The following is a 27158-nucleotide window of genomic DNA, read 5'->3' as shown; positions in this document are numbered from 1 at the left end:
TCGGCTCGTCTCCCACCCCTCCCCCACCCCCGTCCATCTGTGTCTAATTGCATTTCATCTGTAGTCATTCTCTGGAAAACTCACCGGGAAGGTGTCCAGGAGACTCGCACAAGCTCAAACACGCGCTTGACACGGGGAGCCGGGGGCGGGGGGGAGCCCGGCTACTCCGGATCGGATCGGGGGCCCACCTCTCGCCTCCCTGCTCCCAGCCTGGGCAGGGGATGGGGTGGGTGCCTGCTGGCGGGCAGGAGGCTGGCAGCAGGGAGAGGCGGCACGCCGCCAGGAAGGGCCAGCGTTGCTGGCGGGGCAGAGGTGAGGCTGCTCAGATGCCAGCTTGTGCTCCACCACGGGAAGCTTTGCTCCTCTGCTTGCTCTGCCAAGCAGTGCCGGTGAGCTCTGCCAAGGCCAGTGCTTGGGGAGAGGCAGGGTCCCACCAGCATGACCTGCAACCAACAGCATTTGGGAGCTCCCATTGCCTCTGCTCTCTGGGACACTGCCCCCTTCCCCATACAGGTTCTTTCCACTGGCATTACAAATGTTCCTGCCTCTTCCACTGCACACTTAAGCCAGCCACATCCCAGTACAGCTCCTTGGTCCCACTCCATCGTTTTCCCGCTGCTCCAATCCCACATGGCCTCCTGTAAAATTCATGTTAGCCTAAGACTTGTTCACCCTGGGAAGGCAGCAATAAGCTAGGCCCTGAAGGGAGCACGCTGGGCACTGCTCACCAGCTCATGCCGTAACCGCTCTTACTTGACACCACTGGAGCAAGCAGCTCAGCTCTTAATTGTGTATGAAAAATGCCCACACAAAACAGTTCAGAACAGCCAGAGAGCCATAAACTCACACCCCATCTTACTGCACGCCAGCTTCCCTGCGTAAACAAGCATAAGTGCACAGTGGTTTTACACTGCAAGCAAGGTTTCCTCCTGGAGAGGCAGGCCCCCGATGTGGGCTATTTAAGCTGTTAGACGAGGGGCTGGGCACACATCACAACTGCATTTTGCATAGGCTGGAGCCACCTGCCTTCACTGCTGCATTACGCAAAGGTACGGGATAATGCATGGCTGCTATAAAGGTCAGCTTGGCTCTCAACAAGGGAAAGCTTCTGCACCTTTTCCAGAGAGTCAGTCTTCCAGCTGTGGGAGGGTAGGGACTGAACTACTAACCCACATAACACCACCTTAAGCCTTGTCCGTTTGCTGCCAAAACTTCAACTGTTCACAGCTCTGATGAGGGTGACATTTACTTCAGTAGTCCGACATTTTAAACCCAAACTAATCTTTTTTTCAATTTTTTTTCCTCCAACCAGCCACCAGCTCTGCGGGCTTGTTTCTACCCTGGGTTTATTTCTACCCAGGCTACCAGTGAGGAGAGGGATTGCAACCAGGTAACTCCCAGGTTTTCCCTTTCTTATTTGCCTTCCATTGACAATGGCTGCCCACCAAAATCAGTCCAAGAGATGCAAACACAGAAGTAAGCAACTGAGTTACCATGACTAATAAGTTGCCATTTGCCAGCTGAGTCACAGTAACATTGAACCAACCAATCTCCTGACAGTTGAGGCGAACATTTTACTTCTTACTGCAATGAAGAAGACTACTAGTGTCTAGATGACAACTTATAATCTCATTGGGGTAAATCAACTTGCTGGCAGTCGTCTGTTCATGCACTTTGCTCTGCCAGTGTCAGATTGAGTCAAACCTTTTGGTTCCACCAAATGCCACCAGCCAAATGCACTTCTGCGGTACAACTGCAATGCTGTTTGCGGTGAAGATGCAAAAAGCCACTACACCTTAATCATTTTAAGCCCCTTCTCAATTACTCTAATGAAAAGTGCCATATTGAAGCTGTTCGCTTCCAGAAGCAGATTCAATAGAAACATAAGTAAATATATCTTTAAATAAACACAAAAATCATTCTGACTTATTCCTATGTATCGGACACTGAACCAAGAATCCCAGAAGTCTGGGTTCAGTTCCCAGTTTTGATGCAGACCTTCTGCACCATCTCACACGGCACAGTTCTTTATGAAGATACAAAATGAGGATGCTATCAGTTTTGACATGAAGTAAGGTAGAATGCATGCATCGATGCTTGTTAAAAAACCCCACATAAAAGACAAGGGTTGTATAAATAACTAAATATAAATATATACAAGAAATGTACCACTGCCCCATAACTCTGACTTTGTAAGGCAATCTATAGAGAAGGGTATTTTCCTGACACTTACTTGTTTAATGAAAATAAGTACCTGGAAGAGAACAGACATCACTCCATCTGCAGATAAATTTTACCTGCTTTCAATGCCAGTTCAGAGCCAGCACATGCTGGGAGTAAACAAAATCCATTACAAGACAACAATTCATGACAAATGAGAGCAACACATGGACCGAGGACCAGTGAACAGGTCCCCCATGCACACCAACATCACACAAACTACCATCACCCTCCTGAACTCTTGCAGAGGTCAGGAATTGGGCAAGACACAAACTTACCTATCCTTCCTCTGCTAGTGGCACTCTGCTCTGTGTCAGCACACGTCCCCCACGCTGGCAGAGGAAGTTTTTACCGTCATTGTCTAAACTGTATCATTACAGTGCAAGGACTGTCAACCCTGTCTCTTTCATCAGCACAGAGTTCTCCTTATCAGAGAAGAGAAGCACAAAAGGCAGAGAGAATTACGTACACACTAGCGGTGTTTCTCCCATGCTCAGCATAAAAATATAATCAAAAATTGTACCAGAATGGTGATGTGAAAAGCACCCTGCCAAGTCAGTAATAAATATAAAATTCATATCTTACATTTCCACAATGTATCACCTCTCATCCCACAGTACTTTACGCATTGTTGGGACTCGGATGAATCCCCAGATCAGAACAGATTTGTCCTGGAATCTAACATTTTTGTTGGCTTCACGTTCATTCAAATTACACCCATTAGCGAGAGCAGGATAACGGCACTTAAAATGGCCCCCTGAATGCGGTGGCGGCCATTTTAAACAGGCCCAACTCCTTCCAGCCACCCAACTCATCCTCTTCAGTTTGTCCCATGCACCCCCCATCCCTCTCACTCCCTGAGCCCCGTCCTCGGCCATGGTCCCCCTCCCGCCCGCCCAGTGGCAGAGGAAAGACAAAGCAGTATTCTCCGGGTGTATAAACAGCTGGCTCAGACACTAGGCCCCACTGACGGTATCTTAACTCCAAATACAAACCCTCTAATTCTGGAGACCGCAGCCACTGCCATCTCAGCAAGCCTCAGCGTTAGAAGGCAATAAACCCCTATCTTCTCATCTTTCACCCTTCCCAAGCTATACCACTGCACAGGTACTCTACACAGCATCCGTTGTGCAGCCAGCAGTAGTAACAGCTTCTTTTTGTGAAGGCCTCTTGAACTGATAGAAAACTAGAGGTGACAAGGAGTGAAAAGTCACAGCCCACCTCCCCGTGGCTCATTATCCTAATACCCATCACTGAATCCTTCCCGACAGATGCATTTGCCAACGACTCTGATGGGAACATTGAGCAGTGATGTTCCTTCTTATCCCATCAACACTCGTGTAAGACAAAACCATGTCCATTTTGGCCTAAATATTTCATCTTCTGAAAGACAGATGCATAAAATGTGGGAGGTGCTTGAAAACCCTGAGGAACACTACAAGTGCTAGTAGCAGGAGGAACCTTAAGGCAGAATTGCTGACTGTAGTCCTTCATGCAACATACCATACCTGATCACCACAGGTCTAAATAGAGGAAGCATTTTCTAAAAGCTCAGCTGACACTAAAGTGTGCAAAGACCACACTGTCACAGCTCAGGAGCCATGAGAGGCAGTTCAGTTCTTCTAAATTCTGATGTTGCCTCTAAGGAGGCACAGACGATCTCAGACTCCTTTCTGCCTTACCACTCGTGGTAGCACAGCTCACTAGGGATGGCAGCAGTGAAATGCACTGCAAGGTTTTCCTTCTGTCAGTAAGATTTTGGCGCTCTTCATATTTTTCATATTCCTATCTATTCACTTATTGGTGGCACTGCCTACAAACAAAGTATTTAGGGAAGAAAAAACCCTTGGAAGTGACAACAATATGAATGATTTAAAGTAGCCCATCCAAAGAAGGAAAAAGAAGCTGCTAATACTTGGAGATGCTTCCAAAAGGAGGTACATGATAAAGGTATTTTTATTTCTTCTGTATTTCCAAGTCCATTTATCTGCATCTACACTGACAAAAAATCAGGACTGTTATTTCACCTCTGGCAGCAGAAACACAACTGTAGCCCACTCAAGAAGCAACTTCTGACATTAAACAAAACCACCAAAAACAAAAACATAGAAACCCCCCACCACCCTACCATGTCATTTAGCTTTACAATGAGACGATAAACTATACATCATTTGTCTTTCTTCCTAGTATAGATAAGGCCGTAGAACAGCATCACCCAAAGTGGGTTCCACAGGTCACTACTGGCTTACAATAGGTGATCTGTGCAGCATGCTATCTGCAAGCAACACTCAGTGAGCCATGGCACCTAATAAAACTCCCTATCATAGAATTATAGAATGGTTTGGGTTGGAAAGGACCTTAAGATCATCTAATTCCAAGCCCGCTTCCATTGGCAGGGACACCTCACACTAAACCATGTTGCCCAAGGATCTGTCCAACCTGGCCTTGATGCTCCAGGGATGGAGCATTTACCACGTCCTTGGGCAACTTGTGCCACTGCCTCATCACCCTCACAGTAAAGCACTTCTTCCTTATACCTAACCTGAACTTCCCCTGTTGCCCTGTGTCATTTTCCTCATTATAAACTGAATTATAAAAACCGAACATTTTTATGCCTATATAACAGATGCGCATTACATCAAAATGCAAAACATCATCCAGAGTGCATCTGTTTCCACCAAAGGGAAGAGGCAGTACGAGACCTGGAATTCCTGAGCCAGCCATCACAACCGAAACATCATTTTCAACTCACAGTCACTGCAATGATGCAGGCATAGGAGAAGCAGGATGTATCGGTGGGCAGTCTCCTGGAGAAGACTGTTGTGGCAGAGCTACTTCTATGTACAGGTGGGCACTGCTGCAAGCAAACAGCTGTGCTTTGCAGTATTATTAGCAGTCTCCAGAGCTGACAAGCATCAGATGTTTTGATTGCAACCATATCTGAAAGCTGGTATTTAATTCTGGATGAAAGTTACTCAAAAACCTTCTGATAAAATAGAAGGTTGCAGAAGAGCACCAAGTACCTTACCAAGAACCAGAAATCAATTTATGAACACAAGGATTAAATACAGGATATTGTTGAGCAATGGTCAATGAGCTGGGAACTGAACTGTCTACAAGCCTCTGACAAGCACAAACTAAAAAGGGGCTCATTCAATGCTAGCTGAACTATGCATAGGTCCAGTGGAAACCAAGAAAAGAAAAACATAAGCCTATTGCTGCATGGGGAACAGGACAAATCACCTTAACAGGGAGGCATACAGTCTCTTCTTAAGAAAACATTGGAAATGCAATCACCTGGGACAGCTAAAACTAAACTGAATTCAACCACCAGAAAATGTGCAGAAGGAAGAACCACATCTACTGTGTTTTGATCATGTGAAGGCAATCAGATAGGTGGGGTGAGGTTTTTTTGTTGTTGCTGGCTAAAGGATATTCAATTCCACAGCTGAACAGTGACTATTACTTATCATTGCCTACCCAGGCTTCAGTGTGGGACAGTGCCTGTCGCACATGAATGTGACACACCTGTCCCTACAGTACAGTACTGTGCAAGAGGCTTCAGGCAGAACCTCCATTCCTGACTCTTTGAGGATAATCAAACAGCCATGCTCAATCAGGCTGGTAGTTTGTTTGGCTTAAAATACATATACTCCGATAAGTAATTAATGTATTGAGTAAAGGAGACCTTCATTAAAGATTCTCCACATTCACTCCTTCAGTTAAGGTTTTAAACATTCACGTTCATAGATTTACATCTCCCTCTTGTCTTTAAGCAATGCCAGAAAAGACCAGAGTTTACATTCCTGGCATCTCAAAGATAGAAAAAGAGAGGGAAAATAAAACCAATCCTTGAGAAAACAAAAGGAAAAAAAAAAAAAAAGGCACCAAAAACCTACCAGGATGTTTATCCATCTCCAGAAAGAAGAAGTGATGTCCCCATGGGACTGCTGGGAATTTTTTCTCTCCGTATGTTTATAAATGGGTCTGTAAGATGAATTAGAGAAACAACTTGGGCAAACAGAGGAGAAAACCTGAGCCCTCCAACCCAGGTGTGGGGCTGCTCTGCACCCCAACAACAGCAGTGGGGAGAGGGCAGATGTGGGGTAAGGGGATCCCATCTCCCTTAGTAAAGGCATTTCTGCTGTGCATGCAGTGAACTCGGTTCGCTCCAGAGATGGACAGGTACCCCAGGGTGACCGAGGTGTTTGCGCATACTAACCGCAATGTCATGGTGTTTGCGCCTGCAGCGTTTACCTCTTCAGTGAGGGAAATGGCAGCAGGATGCAACTCTTACCTGCACCATGCCGGTGACGTCACAGGCAGCTAATTCCAGCCTGGTTGCCATGGAAACCAGCAGGCCTCAGCACCAGTTAGCGGTTCAATATATAATTTACTTATTCTTTTTCACCTAAGTGATTAGGACTCAAAATACAGAAGCATCTCACAGATCCTCTGATCATTTCACAGGAATTTCTGGAAGGCAAACACCAGCCTGAACTACTGAGCTGTGCACTCTCCAGGGAAAAAAAACCCAAACAAACAAAACCCAGGCAAATAAAAGCCAAAACCAAACCAATCCTCTCCCTCGCTATCCCCTGCCCTCCCAAGTTTCAAGGGAGACAAACGCTGCGGCTCCTGAAGACTTCACAGGGCTGTCACTGTCTGAAGGAGATGAGCCGACAGCAAAGGAGGAGATAAAAGCCCAATACAGGAGCTGCAGCACCAGGCAGGACCTTTGGTCTGTTTCACCTGGGACACCACATCCCACAGGCAGCTGCTGCCCAATGCTGCTGTCAGCATAAGGCACATCTGCACTGCTGGTGATGGGCAGCAGCAAGACCCCAGAAAGTCCCTTTTGGCTCCTACAAGCATCACACATTAAGTAACAAGTCTCTCCTCTCAGCAGAAGCCTTTATGAGCACTGCTAGTCAATGCAACATCAACCAGAGCCCTGGGGAAGGCACAGCTCCATCTCCATCCAGTCGCACAGCCCAGGACTGGTTGCCTGTATTTTCCACAACTTTAACTAGTGCTGCAGTCAGAGGTGATTTCTCTGCTTTTTCCCCTGCCTAATTAGTCACTGCAGAAGCTTGTGCAAGACCTAAAGGTTACAATTCAACATACTGGTCCAGTGAGAGCAAATACAATTTTTACTGGGAGAATTTTCAAGTGATTCCTCTCTCTTCAGGTAGGTTTAAAGAACTGGTCTTAACTGTTTCTTATTGTGCTCCATTATGTTTTAAACCAGTATCTTTCAAAATGGGAAGTTTTAAACACTGACTTTGAAAACCAGCTGCTTTGTGGCTGAACCACGCAGTCTGGCAGAACAATAGGAACAGCAGCACTGCCCTGTTTCAACCCAGCGTGGGCCACCCCCCCCCCCCCTTACTTCCCAAAACAAGTCATCCCAAACAATCCCTGCTGCACATCTTCTCCCTGGTCCTTCCTCACATGCAGAGCTTGCAGAGTAGGGAGAAGACAACAGTCACCAGTAAGACCCAAACAAACAAGACCAGAGGTGTTATTTTGGCACAGTTTTAAATCAGGCATAATTCCCTAAAGAGTAAAAGAAGAGGAAATAAAAAAAGAATCCACAGACAAGAATCTTCCTGAAATTACTTTTTGTTCATGTTCCTGAATGCTTACATGGTAGAAGTTCTCATCTGCAACACATCTGAAAGCCACCAGGACAAACTGGTAGGGGACTGTGCCAAGCCATTAACACTTTCAAGAGTTCAAGGGGCAATTTTCTAGGGAAAGGGGTGAACCATCAGACACCAGGATTACCTCAAGAGCAAATTTTAGAGATCCTCCTACTCCAAATTATTTACCACGATAATTTAGAGTGGACCAGTGCTTTCATTTGTGCTCCACTTCCTTTCCTTAATTTGCAGCATCTCTGTTCCTCACCCTTTGCATAACCCTCTACATTCCCTACAGCTCAACACCAGCTTCCCTCTGGTACCTTTTGGTATAAACTTGCTCCTCTTATTTCCATTACTGTCACTCTGGTACCCTTTCTGCCCCTTCATGCTCTCACCCTAATCATGTTGGGTCACAGGGTGCTTCCCTCCTCCTCTAGTATTAGGATCTGCTGCATGCTCTACCAACATCAATTATATTAAACAGCAACAAAACCTTTGAGAGTTTTCCAGGAGTTACCCTGATTTCAACTCTAAGGGAAATAAAGGATCACATGGGAAGTGAGTAGTATCAGAGGGAATAAAACACAGAACCAGGCTGATCTGTACTTGGGGCACTTCATTGTCAGAACTGGATCACACCCCTGACAAATTGGAACATATTTGTGCCAAGACTAAACCAGAAAGAACCACTGAAAAAAAAAAAAAGCATTGTTTGGCTGTACATCGAGGAGTACGATTAAAAAGATGATTAAATGTTTCTATTTTGGGGGAAAAAATAAATAAAACCAACCCCAAAAAAGCCCAAAGAATGTCTTTAAAACTCCTTTGCTACAGCAGCTCATTTCATACAGGGAACGAGGCAAGAAAAACATATTGCAGTGACTTTAGCTATGGGAAAATGACTGATACTTTGGATTGAGCTGACAGCTGGCTTAAGAGTCATCACTAGGGGTAACTTCTTCCTTCTCCACGCAGCCTACAGCGGTCTGGCATGTCTCGAAAGAAAGAAAGAAAGAAAGAAAAAGAAAAGGGGAAAAAAAGCTGCTGATTTCATAGAGAAGAAGCCTAAGAGGCTGTTTGGAGGATGAAGTCAAGTACATATGGTTCTACTTATTTGTTTGTTTTGGGGTGGGGAGAGGGAGTCGGTGGCAAATTCTCAGCCCTAACAACCAGCTCACAATAAAAGGAGCACATGAAGTCAAGAGTTCCTCAAGGAAAAGAAATACTCTTAAAGTTTGTCTTTAATACATGAATGGCAACATATCTGCAAGATTCAAAAACTCAGGCAGCATCTAGCTCCAGTGATTAAAGAGTGTTTCTCCTTGAGGCCACCGTCTGAATCCAGCCCATATAAATTGTAATACAAAACTGCGTTTGGATAGCAGGTCAATATAGTTTACACAAAACCCCCCGCTGTGCACTGAGGTGATATAAAACAGGTACACGAGGCAGGTCATGTCCTAACACACACTTAGACCTCCCCCCCAACAAACCAAACACAGCTGCATTTGAATGCATGACCAAAGTTATCTGCATTTTCTTTTAGCAGGAGGGGAAAAGAAAAAAATCCCCTTAGGAAACACTGTACAAAAATATCCCTTCTCTGTGCTTTATGAATGAGAAGTCACATAGAAAAAGGCAGGAAATGAGGTAAGGTTGCTTTTGCCTCTCACTCTATATCGTGACCGCAATGCACACATACATTTCTGAGTTTAAGAATATAACCGCATACTCATATATAGCTGCATCTCATCCAAGTGCTGGTCACTTGGGAAAACTTGGAAATTCAAGAATTCTTTGCCTCTGATCCTACAGCCATTACCAGTTGGGAGCTAACATACATTTCTTTTTTTGTTCATCCTGAAGCTTTGAATTATAATTTGCTCATTAGCCTAATAAATATCTCATCGTTGTGTGGCCTGGAACAGCAGAAACAGCAGTTATTAGAACAGTTCCCCACTGCAGCAGAGGAAGCTTGTCTGACCTCAGCATCCCTCAGCACCTTAAGCAAACACAGATCCACTATAGCCGTGATCCTCATGGAGCTTTCCTGCTAACCCAGACAGAGCAAAGCAAGAGGTTATGACTCTCCTCTCTCTGGAGAGCGCACAGGCTCTTCTTCAGTCACAGGAGAAATACCCCATCCCCAAAGGTTTTCTCCATCTGCTCCCAGGAAAAAAAGGAATTAAAAATCTATGGCACAGGGGCAACAAGTGCTGTAAAAAAGGTTCACTGGCTCAAGTGCTTTGGTTATGCTGAGCATTTCGGTAGTGCCCAACATCATTCCTGACATTCCAGTTTTCCCAGGTTGCCTCTACATCTGTCCTGTGTCTTTGTGAAACTCCTGCTTATACTTGATACAGAGCCTTGACAGAAATGCCCTCTTAGAATGGAGGGGTAAGAAAACCAAGAGGGACTAACAGCTAACAGAGGTTTTTTAAAAATAAATAAACCCCAACAACATTTCTCAATGCATAGAAAAATGACCCCAAAATAATGAGTCTGGGTTTGTTTGGTTGTTGGGTTTTTTTAAAGCCAAGATTGTGATTCGGATTCTGTTGAAACCTCCCCTGGCCCATTCCCAAAACATACGCGTGATGAGAAGAGTAATGACTCTCCCAAACACACTAAATAGGGCAATTTCAGGACCTCCTCCAAGATCTCTCTCCATCTGTCTATCTCCTGCCCAGCAACTCATCATGCCCCCAAATCACCAACTTCACTCTGATCTCCAGCCTCAGCATTAGCTCCTCTCTCTGCCCCATGTTAATTTGGTCACATCGTACTCCAGAGCAACATCTTTGCTTTTCCTGGAGTTGCCTCCTTTCACAGACTGACATCAGGGAAATTCCCTGGTTTTCCATTCCCAAAGCCAAGTGGTCGTTGAGGCACAAAGGGGAAGAACCTACTGTTGGCAAAAAGGGAGCGGAGCAATCCTGTGGCACAGATCTTCAATTCCAAAAGCAGAGGCATTAAGTTCTACCTCCTTTCTACACCAGCTCACACTAGCTCCAGTAGCCCACTTGTCCTGTGTCTCTCGGGCTACTTTTCAAGCAAGGCTGAATGCTCTAGCATTGTTATCACCCCTAGTTCAGCCCTACTGAAATCCCCTTATTTGCCTGTAGAAAATATGGAAAGAATTAGCACTGATATTGGGCCCCAACTACAAACTGTCCCTATAGACAAAACATTGAAGTACTGATGTTGCACGTACCCAAAGGAGATAGCAGAAAGACTCTTCTGCACGTAGCAGGTGAGAGGCAGACCTGCAATTTCCCTGGGAATTGGGCTTTTTCCCTTAGCCTTCTGATTTACAGCACAATCAATAGGTTTCTGCCCACTGCTGCCATCCCCTTTAGTTTCAGAATTGATGGGTGGCAGCACTCCAGCACTACTGTGCTACAGGCAAACTGCAGAATGCCACCAAGGCAAGGGCTCCACTGAGTCACACACGGTCAGCTCAGCACAACACAACCAGGCCAGGCAGCACACTGGAAAGCTCTGCACTTCTCAGCCTGCTGAAGCTGGGAAATACTATTAAATGGGGATAACAGAAGAGGGCAAAGGTTGGCGGCAGAGAAGTTAGCTAAATAAGCTGAAAACAAATTGTTGGATAACTCATTGAGACAATCCAAGTGTTCACTTCTGCTGAGAGGGGCAAACAAGCCCCTCCTGACTCTTTCCTCCCTCCCTCAGCACATTTCCCTGACTAGATGTGGTGAAAAATTACGTTCTTACTAGGTTAGTTTACCACAGCACACTTGCAGCAGTAACAAGGAATGTGGGAGGCAATTAGGTCCACTCTATTTGTCAACCATGCTGATCTGTATCTACTTCAACCCACCACGAAGCTGTGCACTTGTAAGCAACCTGAAACCACAAGCCAAACCCCAGTACTGTCTCACATATGAGGTGTACATTTCATCTCCAAATCGGGAACGGTACAGATTAAGTCCAAGCCTGCTTCCATTCAGATTCATCCATCTGCTTCCCTTCCCCCAGTTCAGTCAGAAGGGGTTCAACCCTAATTCCTGCCTTCCTCATCAGACACCCACAGCCAGAGCTTACAAAGGGAAGCCCTCTGGCACATCCTCTTCTGGAGAAGCAAAACAACATCATCAGCAGAGACGGGCTTGAGTCTGAAGCACGGCATGTTGAGTCCTCATCCAGCACCTTCCCTCCAGTGTTATGGCACACCTTCTCTCCTCTCCCTGAGATGCATGTGTTGGAAATGATACCACATCCATGGCACTGCCAGTACCACTTAATATGAACCTGCAGCTTGACAAGCAATTACTTAGTGCATCGTATCAACAAGTACCTGGACCATAACTTGCAATCCAGCCCTACCCTTTCACCCTTCAACACCTTTTGAGGGCATTTTCCAGGAAAAACTTATCACAGGCCGGCTCCCAAAGTCAAACAGATGTAAAAATGCCTTAATTACACTGCAGGAGATCACACACCTTTTCAAAGCTTTAAGGAAACAAAACACAAAACAAAACAAGCCTTGCCTCAAAACAAGGCTCTCCTCCTCCTCATGGAAGGGCCTTAAGGCACAGCTGGATCCTGCCTGCTGGTGACAAAGCTGGTTTAGGAAGCCACTAGTGCTCACTCCTTCCCCAGGTGTGACTGGGAAGAGGTTCTGTTTCAGTAAGGACAACCACCAAAAACACTCTGCCCACAGCCTCGGGCACAAAGCCATGCTCCAGCTCAGAGGAGGGCCTTTATGCTGGCAGGGTAGGGAATATTCAAGGGAGCCGGACAACACCACATTTCTTTCCCAGTGAAACTTGTATGAAATGCTGCATCTTAGACAGACACTTATTACTGTTTAAACTAACACTTGCCAAAAGAGAGAGAGAAAAAAATTAATCAATATTCCCAACCTGCTCAAGTGCTCAAATGTACAATGGAAGGAGAAAAGAAATGCCAAGAGGGACAAGAGAGGAAGAAGAGAGTGTTTTCAGATTATATGAGAGATGAAAGAGAGAACCAACAAAACACAGATGGTCAGCAAGTCTCTTCCACAGACACACAGCTGTACCGGAGCTTTTTGTACCCAAGGACAGATTTTATAGCCAGCCAGAGAAGCAGCAGCTCTCTTTAAAGGAGTGCAAGGTGAAGAGAATGGAAGGTGAAGGAAAAGGGAAGCTCAAGCTGCTTAATTTTGTGACTGGGACCAGCAGACAATAAGCTATAAAACAAGTTAGCTGGATGTATGGATAGGAATGAACAAATGGATCACTCATTTTCATCTCTAGTGCCTGCAGTTCTGGCAGGAGGCTCCCTGGACACTTGGACACAGAGTGCAAGTGAAGTTTCTTAGATGTAGGCACCACCCAAGAGGAGGCCTTGCCAAATCACAGCCTCTGCAGCCACAGGATAGAAGCACATGGAGCTGCTTTGACAGTCCAGAAGAAAAAAACAACCCAGGCACTATGTTAATTCAATTAGACTTTCCTATAGATAACGAAAGCATCCACAGTGGTATCAGATGAAAACACCAGTTAGAAAGTACAGACCCTCACATTTCAAAGTATACAAAAGCCAACCAACAGAAACACAAAGTAGCTTCTCTCTCAGGGTTGTTGCTTCAAAGTATCCATGAAGAATGGTTCTTCGCTTTCCAACCAACACTTGGTCTCAGCTCCAGCATCACAGCCAGCTCCCGTGTCCAAGACAGCAGATCAGACTGAACAGCCCAGCAGTCCATGCAGCGTGGTGATGTGCCTCTGGCACCTTATGCTACCATAGGCGTTAAGCGAAGACCACACTGCTTCAGTTCCACTGAGATTCCCAAGGACTCACCCCACCACTGGAGAGTTTTGGGTGATGAACTACCTGGTTAAAACAGATGTTTTGGCCACTAGCAAGAACCCCAAATAGTTCCTTTGAACAAGAGACTTCATCACTAATCTGCAGAAGAGTCCTACGAGAAACAGGATTAACCTGCACATATCAGAAGAGTAGATGCCCCTTCCCAATAAAGCTTTACAGGTCAGAGCCCTCTAGGGCAGAAATGTGGCTTATGACAAAAATCTGGGGGAGGGGACCTAAAAGGACGATTGAAATGTAAGGCTACATCTATGATAAAGCTCTTCTAGGGAAACACTGCAAACAGCAGAAAGACATTTCTGCTGTGCAAAACCCAGCATGGCCCATCTTCACCTGAACTGCCCACCCACAGGGTCTAATCAGCAAAAGCACATGTTCCACTGGCAAGGGACAAGCCAGACAGGCAAAGGCAGACAAAACAGAGGGCCTCTGAGAGGTCTCTGCATCCTCCGCTCTCCCAAGGCAGAGCTGGAAGTCATCACTTCAAAAAGCTAATGGAAAAAAGGGAGAAGGTTGGGGGGGAAGAAGGGGGGAAGAGATCAGACTCTGTATTTCAGATTCTGGGAGCTGAAAGAGAATAAAAAGCTAGTTGAAGCCTAGCAATCCACTCTGCTAAAAACCCTGAGCAGGCACAGAACAATGCTGATTTTACACTAGAAACCAGAAAACGAGGTGGAGGGAGAATGCAGGACAGTGCTGTGTTTCTACATTAGGATTTTTAAGTACACTGCAGGATTTCTATCTCAGAGTACTCACTGAGTTACATCAGACTGTAATGGCCTGTTGATTTTGAGAGATTATGGCAGTGCTGCTGATGCAGGGGGAGAGGAGATGGAAGATACGGTGTATCAGCCAGCATGCACACACATTTCAGATGATCACCTACACTCCTGGGTGAGAAAGACACAGCGGATTCCCAATGGGACCAGGACCAGGAGGGGACCGTGCACAAGACCGTTAGTAATCTAGGCTGGTGCTGCAGGCAGCTTTAGTCCATCCCTGATCCCCATTTCATTCCCCTGAGGCAGCATATGCCAAAAGCAACATTTCTGCAGGGGAGTCCCATCCAGGGTTGGCAGAACCAGAGCCACATGGCATGGCACAGCAAGTGTAATGGAGGAGGTGAATCCCGTGCGCGGCATGTTCCTGAGATGGATTCAGCCTCACTCTGTCAGGCTGACAACTTTGCCTGCCTGCCTTTCTCTCTCTCCTGTATTTCACAGAGAAATGGTATCCTTTCCTTTTCCTTTCTTTGCTCCCGGGCACAAGCAATCAAGAACAAAGGATGAAAGAAAAATGCAGGGGGGTGGGGGGGGAGCGAGGCGGGGGAGGGACATTTGAGAGTTAAGGAGCAATCTTCAGCAGAAAGAAGAGAAATATTATTTTTTATAAAAAAGGAGGAAGAAAGGCGATGCAGAGGCTTGGAAAAAAACACAATATGCAAATGTGGCAGAACAAAAATCAGAGCTGGAAAAAAATAAACTCAAATCACACCTAAGAAACCCACCTCGCCATCAGCTCTCTGTCTCTCAAACAGGGGGATGCCACCGGGGTGAGGGGTTCCCAAAACTGGGGTGAGGGGTTCCCAAAGCCCTCCATCTCCAGCAGACACCCGTGGCTCAGTGCTTGCAGGCAATCTGCCCTCTGGGGCATAGCAAGGGAAGGGAAAAGGGAAGAGTAAAGCGATTCTGGAGCAGTGCAAATCCTTGTTTTCTCTCTGAGGTAGGGAGCTGTGGGGCAAACAGAACCAGCCAGGTGCTTCTAACATGATGTTTGTCAAACAATCTGATTTCAGGCTTCACTGGAGTAGTCCCTCGGCAGCTGCTTTAATCTACCACAGCACTTCTTCCCCACAGAAGGCTGCATTCCCCTTGTCCCTCCTCCACACTTCCTCCAGGACCAAGGTCCCCCAGGAGCAGAGACCTCCACCCCAGCTGGCAGCACGTTGCCTCATAGACCAACCACCTCAGGCCATGCCACAAGCTAAGCAGGATCAGGCTTGAACTGAAGGTTTCCAAAGGAAAAGGGAGATCCTGCTGCTGCGGATGACATCCCGCACTGCGTGCAGAGCCCTCATGCCGCTCAGAGGTGGATGTCAGCAAAGGTGGTCTCTTCCCTCTGGACCATGGAGTAAATAACTCATCCATCAGCTTGTTCATTAGTGGCACTGTAGCTGGTGGTGGGTTACGACACACTGTAGTGCAGTTACCCTTCTACTCATCACCATTTATTTCTTCTTCCAAGGTATGGCAAAATATCAGTGTGTGCTCCTCAGCTGCGAAGAGGAAGAGGTGTAAAAGGGAACTAGGAAGCAGCAGGATTCCTGGCTTTTAGACCAACTCTGGGACTCACCTGAAACACCACATTTTAGCACCAGCAGTGCTCTCTTTTCTCGTAAACAACAGCTCCTTTGCCACAGCTTTCTTTGCTCCTTCATCCCACATTTCTACTCCAAACATTGCCAGTTGTTGGTCCAGTTCTGCCTGTAAACACCTGATGCTAAGAACTACAAGCCACGAGTTGGTCTTTAAAAACCAAACCATTTTTTATAAAGTTTATCCATATCAGAAAAATTGATTACCACTTTTACTTACTACCGAGGAGCATCATTTAACTTAGTAAATGCTAACTGCCAAGCAGCACAAGTCACAGCTGTGTTGCAAGGGCCAGTTAAAAACAACTTCAAGAAGCTGACAAATTCCACAGCAGAGGTGTCTACGCACTGGTGGGGAACATAAAAGACAAGGCAAAACCTTGCACTGTGTTTTACAAAGGACGGTGGATATCCAGGTAAAGCAGACACAGGAAGCTGCGCACACACTGAGGGCAGTAAGTTGTCTAAGGGGAAAAAAGGAAGAGCACAAAATGCAGCCGTGAGGTGTGGGGGGAGAAGGGGACAACAAGTTTTAGCAGAGCTCTGTGCCAGACAACCGCCCACAAAGGTCTCTTGCACCTCCAGCTGCAGGAATTGCCCAGGAGCTCCCATGCTCCCAAGAGTGACTCCCTCACCCAGACACCAGCAGGGAGGCAGCGAAAAGACATATGATGGCTCAGTTCACATCTTAGCCAGGTCTGTGTCCCCATCAGTAAGAACTGCCACCACAACTGACACTAATTGGTTCTCTTGTTGTCATGCTGCAGAGGTGACAAGGACCACATGGGCACAGACAAGAAGCCTCCCTCTCTCTGGTCCCCCCAGGTCATGGCTAGGTACCCTGGTAGGAATAGTGTGCTTGGATAGCTGGTATTGCCATGATGTGTGTGATGCTTGCTGGTGAATAAAGAGCATCACTATCTGGAGCTGTCGAGCCTGCGTCACTCACTGCAAGAAGCAGGGGGGGGAAGACAACTACCAGCTTAAACCAGATTTTACTGGTAGGAGCACCACCAGCATCCAGGCTCTCTGGGACTGTACAAGGGAACCTGAAACGTTACCAGCTGCAGTTGCAGCCTCCATCCCCTCCTTCATCCTGGAAAAACAACAATTAGCACACGTGTGCATTAGTGCACGCATGTGTTTGCATGAGCCTGCAGTGCAAACATATACAATAAACAGAGCGAGGAAGAAAGGGGTTGTTGTTTGAAGCTCAAAGCAGCTATTTGTAAAAATCAGTGTGCAAGTGAGAATGAAAAAAGAGCAAGAATTACTTTCATCTTTCTGGGAGGGAGAAGAGGGGCAGAGAATTAAGCGCACACACACACCCCGAGCAATGCCTAAGAATTATGCAGCTCGTGATAAATGCACTTTTCTGGTTCTGTGAAAAATCTGACATAATGAAAGTACCTTGAATGCAATTACTGGCACTTGTTTAGCGTGGCAGGGCATTGCACTGCCACTGGGCTTGCTCCTCTCTGCTCCCAATTAGCATGCCAAGTACTCCAGCCACACACATGGGCTCACGGGTCAGGGATTGGTGCGGAGGAGCAGCAACGAGCTACCTGCCCTCCAATGAGGGAGCAAGCGATGCCCTGGAAATCTCCAGCTTCCTTCATTTTACATCCTCCTATCCCTATCACACTCTTTTCCTCCACTCCTCCAGGGTCTCTGGAGGCAGTGATAAAAACCGCAAACTCTCCCCCTCCTCTCTCAGCTGGTCTCATTCACGGCTCATGGCAGACCCAGTTTCCTCTGGGGACTCACTAATGAAGACGGCCAACGTTAATCTCTTTCCCCCTCCCTGACGGGTCGATTTATAGTTCCACGGAGAGTCCTGGATTGCAGCCAGAGGGCTTGACACATTCTTCTTGTTCCAAGACGGAAGGGGGGGAAGAGACAGGCGCGCGCACGCACACACACACACACTCTCTGAAGACACACACGCGCATTTATGATTTCGATTTAGCTGGAAGATGCAGCTGGAAAACCTGTTTACCTGTTCCAAAACAGCAGCTGAAGGGAACAGCAACCAACAGTGCTTTTGTATATACATGTACACTCCAAACATCTTTGTGTTTCCATAGCACCTCTCTCAGCCCAAAGACCCCAAATCACAGAGATCACTCCCTCATCACCAGGATGAAATAAAGCATCAGTTGTGTGCCAGCAGCATTACCCGTGAGTCATTATGAGAGGAAGCAAATGATAACTCCTCCAGGATAAATGGCAGCGGGGGGGGGCGGGGGGGAAGGGAAATTTTAGACACGCAGAAAGTAATGAACTGGAATTTGGCCAGGACACCGAGGTTATTGTCCCCTCATCTCGTGGAAAGTGCAGTGGGATCTTTAACAATCGATTGATCAAGGCCTCAGATCTACCTCTCATCCATAGGAGGTTCCAGCAGTAGTTGCAGCTTCTCCCAGGAGCAATGCTAGCACATGAGGTCAGGAGGGGCTCAGAGAGAAAGGCACCCCTGTGATACCCCCTAACCTGCTTTTCCTATAGCACTCCATGGCATTGCATGCACTGGAACCCCTCAGACTTGTCATTCCCTTTTCAAAGGAAACCGGACAGAAGGAAAAAAGGGTATATTTTTACCACTGAGCTATAAGGGAGTATCCCTTCCTCCCCACCAGCCTTTAATTCCTTCCCCCCTTTGGCAGTTGCTGCCATAGCCTCACCGCATCCCCTAACTTTGCGCTATTTGTTTAGTTCAGTTCCCCGTCCACACATCGGATTCGGCCGTGATGACAGCACCGCTCCGCTAATAGGGTCAGTCAGTGAGCTACTGCTGCAGAGCCGCAGGGGAGCACAAAACACTGCCTTTATTCCTGTAAGACCTATACATTACCTCCTCACCCCCGCCCCCTCAGGAACCAAGTGGTGGATTTAAAAGGAGCACTGTCAAGTCATTTAGGCCCATTATTTTGCACTAGAAGAAATGGCCTTTACATGGCTCTCCTTTAAATGGCTCTCATTCCATCTTTAAGTAATCTTGAAGGTTTCAATTGCAGGGCTGTAAACCACAATGCAAAAAAGCACAGACAAATAGATCAGATCAGATACGAGACTGCCCAGACACAGAGTTCCACTTGCCAAGCTGACTGCAGAGCAAAAATAGAAATGAACACTGCACATAATTATAGTATTTTACATTTCCACTGCACTTTCCATCCTGAAAGATCTCCAAGTGCACACACATGTGCATGCATGTGCATACAGAGAGGCAAGACACTGGGAAAATTCACTTGCTTGTGAAACAGACCAAGAAATCGTGGTCCAGTAATAACAGCTTGTACTGAACCAAAGCCTTCATTAACACACACACAAGCTCATAGAAAATCATTATAATGTGAAACAAGACTAAGCCAAGCCACAGCAATCTGTAGATCAGCAGCTCTGCTGCTGCTCAGCGTTTCCCCCAAAACAGAAGATTAGAAACTGATCTTTCATTAGCTCTTGCCCTCCATTTCTAGGGAAGCCCAAGGTGCCAATTCCACTTTGCTACCGCAGGGCAGGGGCAGCTCTGCAGCAGTCGCTCCCCAACCTTCCCCTCTGCTGCTGGGAAGTGCCTTGCAGCCTGTTAGTGCACACATCCTCCAGCCCTGTGGGCTGCAACAGCCCCATTTTGCAGACAGCAGAACATCTGAACAGGGGAACCAAAGCCAGGGACAGTGCCCTAACCACAGTGCTCCTCTTTCCCTCCTGATAAGAGAGCCGGTGTCTCGTACAAAGGCCCGTTCTCTACATGTGTGCCACCCAAGATGCTCTGAGCAAGGATGAAAAGAGCCAGAGAAAAAAGCGCTGGAAGAGAAGCAGAAGCAGAGATGCGATGCTCTGGCAGAAACCTTCAACTTTCTCAGGAGGCTGGAGGCAGGGAGAAAAGAGCAGGCGCTAGCTCAAGCCTCAGGCTAGGGTGCTGGGTCACTCCCTCCTCTTTCCTGCACGTCTGTGGCAAGTCAGTTTTGTCTTCCACATATTAAATATCTCATAGCGGTTTTAAACTCCCATCTGAGCACACAGGCATTTTGATGTTGACTTGTGGCCAAGCATATGAAGAATGGGGGTAGGAAGTTCAAGAGGAGACAGAGAAGGCGGCAGCTCTGAGGGCACTACAGAAAGCGAAGATAAGTCAGGAGGAGGGAAGGAAACAGTCTGAGGTTATGAAATGATACAACAGCTGGCTAGATAGAGCTGAGAGGTTTTGTTCCTTAATGAAAACCAGGAATCTCACCAACAATACAATGTAATCAAGTGTAATACACAACTACCCGTTCAGCAAAGAGCCTCCCTGCTAGGAACCTTACACTACTAGGATGAGGCTGATACCCGTTTTTGATGCCCTTCACAGAACAATCTACTCACTCAGCAACACACTGCAGTTGTGTCTGAGGCTTGGTGAACAACTGGCACGTGCCCCTCTCAGCAGAGATTTTGGGGAAGGAAGAGATTTTGTCAAGGACACTGCAGCAACACCCTCCCCTGTACTTAGGAAAACAGCCATGGGATTGTTAATGTCCAGAGAAAACTCCAGGTTTTAATAAGGTCACATCTGAAAGAGCCCCACATAATAAGCTGCATGGAAGTCAATTTATCGACCTGAGCACACAGGGCTAAGGCAAGCCTGCTGGGATTCAAAGTTGTGGTTGCAGGGTGCATAGGTAATTCATACCTGATGCTTGAGGCCATCCCCTCTGGCTACAAATGGAAAACCAATGCAATTCCTTAAATTTCATTTAGTTTAACAGTCCAGTGCGTTATTCAGGAATGCAAGGAAAAGCCTGCTTAAAATGGGATTTTTATGTTGACAGTGTCACTTTACCAACAAATAGCTCTGGCTCTCAGTGTCCTCAGCGGGAGGCAGCCGGCGCTCAGCGGGCTGATGTACCAGCAGCCACAACCACCACCACGAGCCGCTGCGCGCAGTGCACAGGCTGCGGTTCCCTGCTCCTCCCAACGGGACTGCAGATTCCCAAGGAGGGGGAAGGGCTAACGGGAGTGAGAAAAGAGGCACAGGGGCAAGCTTGGGGTGAAGGATTATTAAATTAAGGAACAAACCGCACTGCCACTTCACTGGGACACCCTCACTGGCCTCCGATGGGCACCCATGTCAGCTGCCTTTCCCTAGCCTTGAGTGCTCCTTCCCATCCCCCCCCGAGACAGGGTCAGGAGGCTCTTTTCCCCTCCCAGAGACAACATGCCCACTTTTTACCTGCATGCAACATCAGGAAGATATTTCATGGGCTTCTGAGACCTTACCCAGCAGCCTCAGCTCTGCCTTAGTAAACAACTAGACCATGTGGCACAGCCTTGTGCCTACAGAACAGGAAGGCTATGGCAATAACACATCTTAGCAGAGGGGATGGTACAGCCAAGTGGCATGAGGTTGCTAAAAATGACCTTAAAATAATCTTTAGAATTAAAAATAGATGGGTGCATGTGACTTTGCGGTTTGGTGTTTGTTATTTTGGGGTTTTGTTTTTTGGTTTGTGGTGGTTTTGGTTGTTTGGGTTTTTTTGTGCGTTTTAGTTTGAGGATTGTATTTTACTCTTACAAACATACTATATAAAGAACATCAAGACAAAAGTTCTGGCCATTTCCTTTTTCCTCCCCCCACCCCAGCTAGCAATGAAAGTTTCTTCTAGGCTGAAAGACTGTGACAAGCAGTGGACCAAGAAAATGCTGTCCTCCTAAACAGCGAGAAACTGAAAGCCGTGGTGTTGAAGGGGAATGGGATTTTACTCAGCCCACACTAAATTCTGGTTGGTCTTCACTTGCTTTTGCTACTGTCTGTAATAAGACTTTTTGTTTTAAGCTGAAGACAGTCAGCAGGTTCAAAATTCTCTTACCTGCAATTAAAGTATTAAAGCTCACAGAAACATCCATTCTACCTCAGCAGCAGCTCTCTTAACTAAGTCCCCAGTAAAATTAAAACACAGAGCACGCTTTACTCCTTATTGTAACCTAAAATATAGCAGGTCTGATGACAGTACCATATTTTAAATCCATCATGGCGGGGATGGGGGGGGGGGAGATAAATTGGTACAAGCCCACTGTAAAACAAACATTCCCTCTGGGTCATCTTTAAAACCAATCTGGGCACAACACTAGAAAGCATGCTTAAGGAGACAAACAAAACCCTTCCAGTTGTTTTATAAGCATACTATCAGTGGAAGAGGCCCAAGTAAAAATAACACTATATGGTTGTATTAGCTGACTGTTATTGTTGGCTACTCAAGCAAAGTAGGGCTTCAACAACACAGAATTTACAGGACTGCGAGTCTGGTGGGTCTCTGGGTTTGATTTTGTGCCAATTCACATTCACTCATGCTCTTGGATAACTCATGATGCCGTCAGCAACCTCAGCCCAGCTGGAAAACTGGGTTAAGAAAGCAGTGGACACTCACTGAAAACTAGGGCTTGCCTGCACAGGGACACACAGGAGACGCAAGCTGAGGCACTTTATGTAGACGAATAAAACGGCATTAAACCCCTGTGTGGACAGATTTATCCAGAACACAAATGTGTCCCTGATTTGCCTGCTTCACTACTAAACCTATTTTTACTAAATCAGCTGAAAGTTAATCTAAATCTAAATCAGGGTATGGTCAGATCAGCCAAGCAATCCGGTCAGTGTGGGCCACCCCTTCAGTCAGACAGCAGTAACTCACCTTATGTGCTTCCAGTCTTCTGTAATGCAAAGAAACTTACAGTGTCCTCAGACAAATCTTCCGCAAACTGTTTTTGTGCTGCTTAAGAATCAGAAGGGACAGTCTGGCTGGGAGTCAGCAATCTGGTACGTTGGCAGACGCTGGCTACAAAGAATGTCCCTAGAGTTGCCAGTCTAGCACCGTTCCTCAGCTCCAAAATTAAATAGACAAACTTTAAATTTAAAAAAAAAAAAATAAGATGGGAATAAAGCTTTTGACCCTGCTGTGATGCTGCCTCAGGAACGGCCAGAGACATTGCCACCAAGAAGGGGCACTCATTTGCTGCAAGACATTTTCCAGCACCACAGTTATTTCACAGGAGCAAGAAGCCAGGCGAGGTCTGTTGGCAGTTCTCACGCACTACTCCAGGACTGGGCAGGGACTCACGAAAACAACTTCCCAACCTCTTCCTAACAGTGACCCCAGCCATGCACTGGCCTCAAGAGATGCTGGCACATCTTTATGGCCTTGACAAGAAGATGCCTTTCATGCACTGTCTTCCTCACTTGGAGGAGACCCCTAAAGCACATGGGCTCAACACTGGGTGGACAGACGTCCTCTGAGTAGACATGGAGAGCTAAGCTGGTCGCTGAAGTCAGGGGAAACACAGAGCTGCCACAGTAGCTGTTTCCTGAGGAACACAAGCTGCTGGCACCAGGGAAAGTGCTGTTTTAGTGTCTACCTGATTTTCTATCCTTCCTGCCCCAGGGTCACATTGTCCTCAAATGGGATTTTTTAAGAATAAGAGGGCAAGGATGGAAGAGAGATGTCACTGCTCCCCCAACCCTCCTGCCTCAGGAGCTGGCTGGGGGTGGGCTCCATCCCTCGTACCTGCCCATAACACAGCCCCTTCCCAGCAACCTGTCACTGTGTCACGAGGGCCATCCTCTCCTGACTGTTCTATCTAATTGGCACACACCAACATCAGGGCTGCTGTCTGCCCCCGTCGCCAGAGCGATGCAGTATTAATTCTTTGCCAGCAGCTCTCGCTCCCCTCGTGCATGTTCCTCCTCACTGCTCCATCAAGCACACCTCTGCTCCGACCTGCTGCCCTGCACCGCAGCCCCAGCTATCGGGCTGCTGACCCCCAGCACCCCAGCCCCCCCAGCACCGATGCCCCCGGCCCCGGCGGCACTCTGCACACAGCTGGAACAGAAAAGCAGCAAAACCCCACATCGCCCCAGGGAGCTGGCTCAGACCACTAGCCTCATCCTGCCTGCAGATTCACTAACAAGTTAAGCCTGGAAGGGGAAAATGCCCTGTGCCCCCGCATCCATACCTCCCCCTCCCCAGCTAGCCACCAGAGCAGAAACCCTTTTGTTTCTCGTCAGAAATACAGCAATTATTTCAGAAAAATCTCTCCCCTCACCACTGGCAGAAATACCACAGCCTGAGCCAGCAGCTCTCTTGATGATCACAGACAGTGGAATATTCCAGAAAAAAAAGAGGATGATTTGGGGAGGGGGAGGGGAGGAGGTATGTGGGATCCAATCTTCCTCTCCCTGCCAACCCCTCTCCATCTCTAACAGATTTCATTTGGTATCATCAGGATTTCTGTGAAATTTACACCCAATCCTCCCTTTCTCCCATTTCAACTCCTGGCTAAGCTCAGGCAAAGGTGCACAAGAATAACATGCTGCTCCACTTTTCTCGCAGGCTGGACAAATAAGTCTTCAGCTAGCCACATGGAAGCCATTAAAAATATATTAACATACCCAGCAGGGTCTGTCACTTTTTCTTTTCTTCCCCCCCTCCCCTTTTCTTAAACACAGAGAAGGAAGAAATCTTGCCACAGTAACAAGAGGTTTTCATCAAGTCTCATTACCTCAAGCACAGCCGCGCACCACAGCCCCCACAGAGAACAGCCTTCGGTTCCTGCTGTCATTAAAGCAACGAAGATCTTAAACAAAAATTAAACCCAGGACAGCATGAAGCTGGGAGCACATGAACGGATCAGGCAGTGAAGGGTGCATGAAAGCCAAGGGGAAGAGTGGGAGCAGAGCCACCAGACAGGGCTCTGCTCAAGCAGCTCAGGAGGGATGAGGCAGGTTAAACATGCCCTGCAGAGTAGGGCAGGGGCACTATTTTCAGTTTCAAGCTGGCATCTAGAGGTATGCTGTATTTCCCGGCGACTAAGTGACACAGCAACATACCGGAACATTCGTAAGTCTGGGTATAACCAGCCTAGCAATTATGATAAGCAAGAAGCTTTTTCTGAGATGATGGACAAGAAGGATGATTCTGCACACTTTGTCACACGTCCATTCGTATTCCAGGGGGTCCTCATCCCTCCCAAACAGCGTTGTGGCTCATGCTTCCTGGAGCAGCTGCACAGCTCATCTTAACCTGCAGCAGCTGCTCTAAGCCTGAAGCAGGTGGCTGATGGTGTTACTGGTTTGGGATGGGGGTTTGAAGGGCAGGAGGCAGCAACTCTACATTTAAACAAGGGATTTCTATACCGGGGGGTTGTTAGTCACAGGGCTATTAAGTCAAAGTGCTCTTAAACTGTAGTTTCTCAAGTATTTCTTTGGGCAAATCACTGGGTTAAGCAGCTTTCCTCTCTACCCTGGCTACTTTAATCCAGATCAATTTCCTGATCCAGTTCAGTGTGCAGCAGCACGTTCAGCTGCGCTGGCACAGCTGAACAAGCAGCTCAGGAGCAGCAACAGCAGCAGGGGCTGCTGAAAACAACACTCATAAAACTACACCCTCGGATTCAACAGGCATGGCACTAGCCCCAGGAGAGCAAGACACTGCATGCAAACCCCATGAAAACAAAGATAAGGGAAGAGGGATACTTCATGCACAGTTAACTGGAAAGAGATGATTCGAGCCAAACAGGATGTAAAATAAACCCCCAAAAGTTGGTGACTGTGTGTGCATGTTTTATTCACCTCCAGAAGAGATTAAGTTTTATTTCTCCCATGGGAATGGAAGAAAGCAACAAGCTCTTTGTGAAGCAGGCAGTACAGTTAGGAAAGGCAGAGCTATGAAGAGGCGATGATGGTAAAATGTCAAAGAAAGGTGGACCTCTGAGGAGAAAGGTTCCTGCACATGAGGAGCAGGAACTGCACAGGGACACCACAGAAATAACTCCCTGGCAGAGCAGTAAGGAGCAAAAGGGAGCCAAGACGTGACAGGATGAGTAAGGACTTGGAGGGGTCCACCCCAGGTGCAGAGAAGGGGATCAGGAGAAAGGAAGCTACTTCACATCTCTGGTGTCACAACCATTCCAGCTATGAACAGTTTAACAGGTCATTATCCAAAAAGTTTATACATCCTCTGGTTCTGGAGTAATTACATCAATTCTTAAAAAGACATCACATAATGAAGTCTATGGATCTCACAGAAGCAGACAGGAAAGTAAGCAAAATGTCTGACTATACTGGGAACAGACCAGAAAATAGTGCTGATTTAATAACGATATGATACAAGTCAAAGATATATTTGCCTCTGCAGCACTGAAACCTGCTCTACCTTGGAAAGGGAATGCAAGGAACTGAGGGGGTTCAGCACATGGCAACTAACAGATGAGACTTGGAAGACAGCAAATGCTTACATGAAGTCCACATGTGCAAAACAACAGCTATGTGCTAGCAGGGAAGAAAAGTCTTCTACTGCAACCAGACTATACTGCATCCAGGGCTGTGACACAGTGAGTGCACACTCTTTTCCTCAGGAAACCCATCCACCCTCTCACAGCCAGCCACCACAACCTAGCAATAACTGACATCAGCCATGGGAGAGAGCTGTTCCTTGAAGAGACAGCAAGGCAGACTCTATCCCCATGACAGCCCAGCTCAATACACCATGCAGGGTCTTCACTGTGGAGCTTCATGCTTGGTATTTCCACAACCTTGCAGACCAACAGCTTGACTGGGCTGCTCTTCCTAGCCACTGCAACATAGAATTATACAATGGTTTGGGTTGAAAGGACCTTCAGATCCACCTAGTTCCAGCCCCCTGCCATGGGCAGGGACACCTTACACTAGACCATATTGCCCAAGGTCCTGTCCAGCCTGTCCTTGATGCTCCAGGGATGGAGTATTTACCACTTCTTTGGGCAACCTGTGCCAGTGCACAAACTCTGTCATGTAAAAGAAATCAAGAGCCCTGCTTTAAGCTGACTGTAGGAATATAAGGGAGTCTTACCCACACTCCCGAGTGTGACAGCAATGTAATTAGGTCAAGGGATAGCTGTGCTGAAACAGATTCCTTGGGCTTGGCCCTATCCAAGGTAGAGCTGCACACGAATGCTGTTTCAGCTTGTGTCTGTTCACTGCCAGCAGCCTAGATTCTTGAAAACCTACTCCAAGTGACTAGCCCGTCTCAGATCACAGCTCAGACCCTTGATGTGGGCTCCCA

At 47.0% G+C, this 27158-nt stretch overlaps 1 protein-coding gene across 9 annotated transcripts in view; it reads right to left on the bottom strand.

Moving 5' to 3' along the window:
* Window positions 1-27158, bottom strand: part of TCF20 (transcription factor 20) — a 128242-nt gene that overhangs the window by 83716 nt on the left and 17368 nt on the right. Inside the window, exon 1 of one of the 9 annotated variants that reach the window (XM_057430520.1) lies at window positions 6120-6139. The exons of the other annotated variants lie outside the window; for them this stretch is intronic. The gene's annotated coding sequence lies outside the window, so the exon portion shown is untranslated. Of the gene's footprint in view, window positions 1-6119; window positions 6140-27158 lie in introns of those variants that run through there. 9 annotated transcript variants of the gene reach the window in all.

This window comes from Pezoporus wallicus, unplaced genomic scaffold (genome assembly GCF_028554395.1).
Source record: "Pezoporus wallicus isolate ANWC-B61680 ecotype Strahan unplaced genomic scaffold, APGP_CSIRO_Pwel_v1 scaffold_3294, whole genome shotgun sequence".
Lineage (NCBI taxonomy): Eukaryota > Metazoa > Chordata > Aves > Psittaciformes > Psittacidae > Pezoporus > Pezoporus wallicus.
This window is presented reverse-complemented; position numbering and strand designations above follow the sequence as displayed.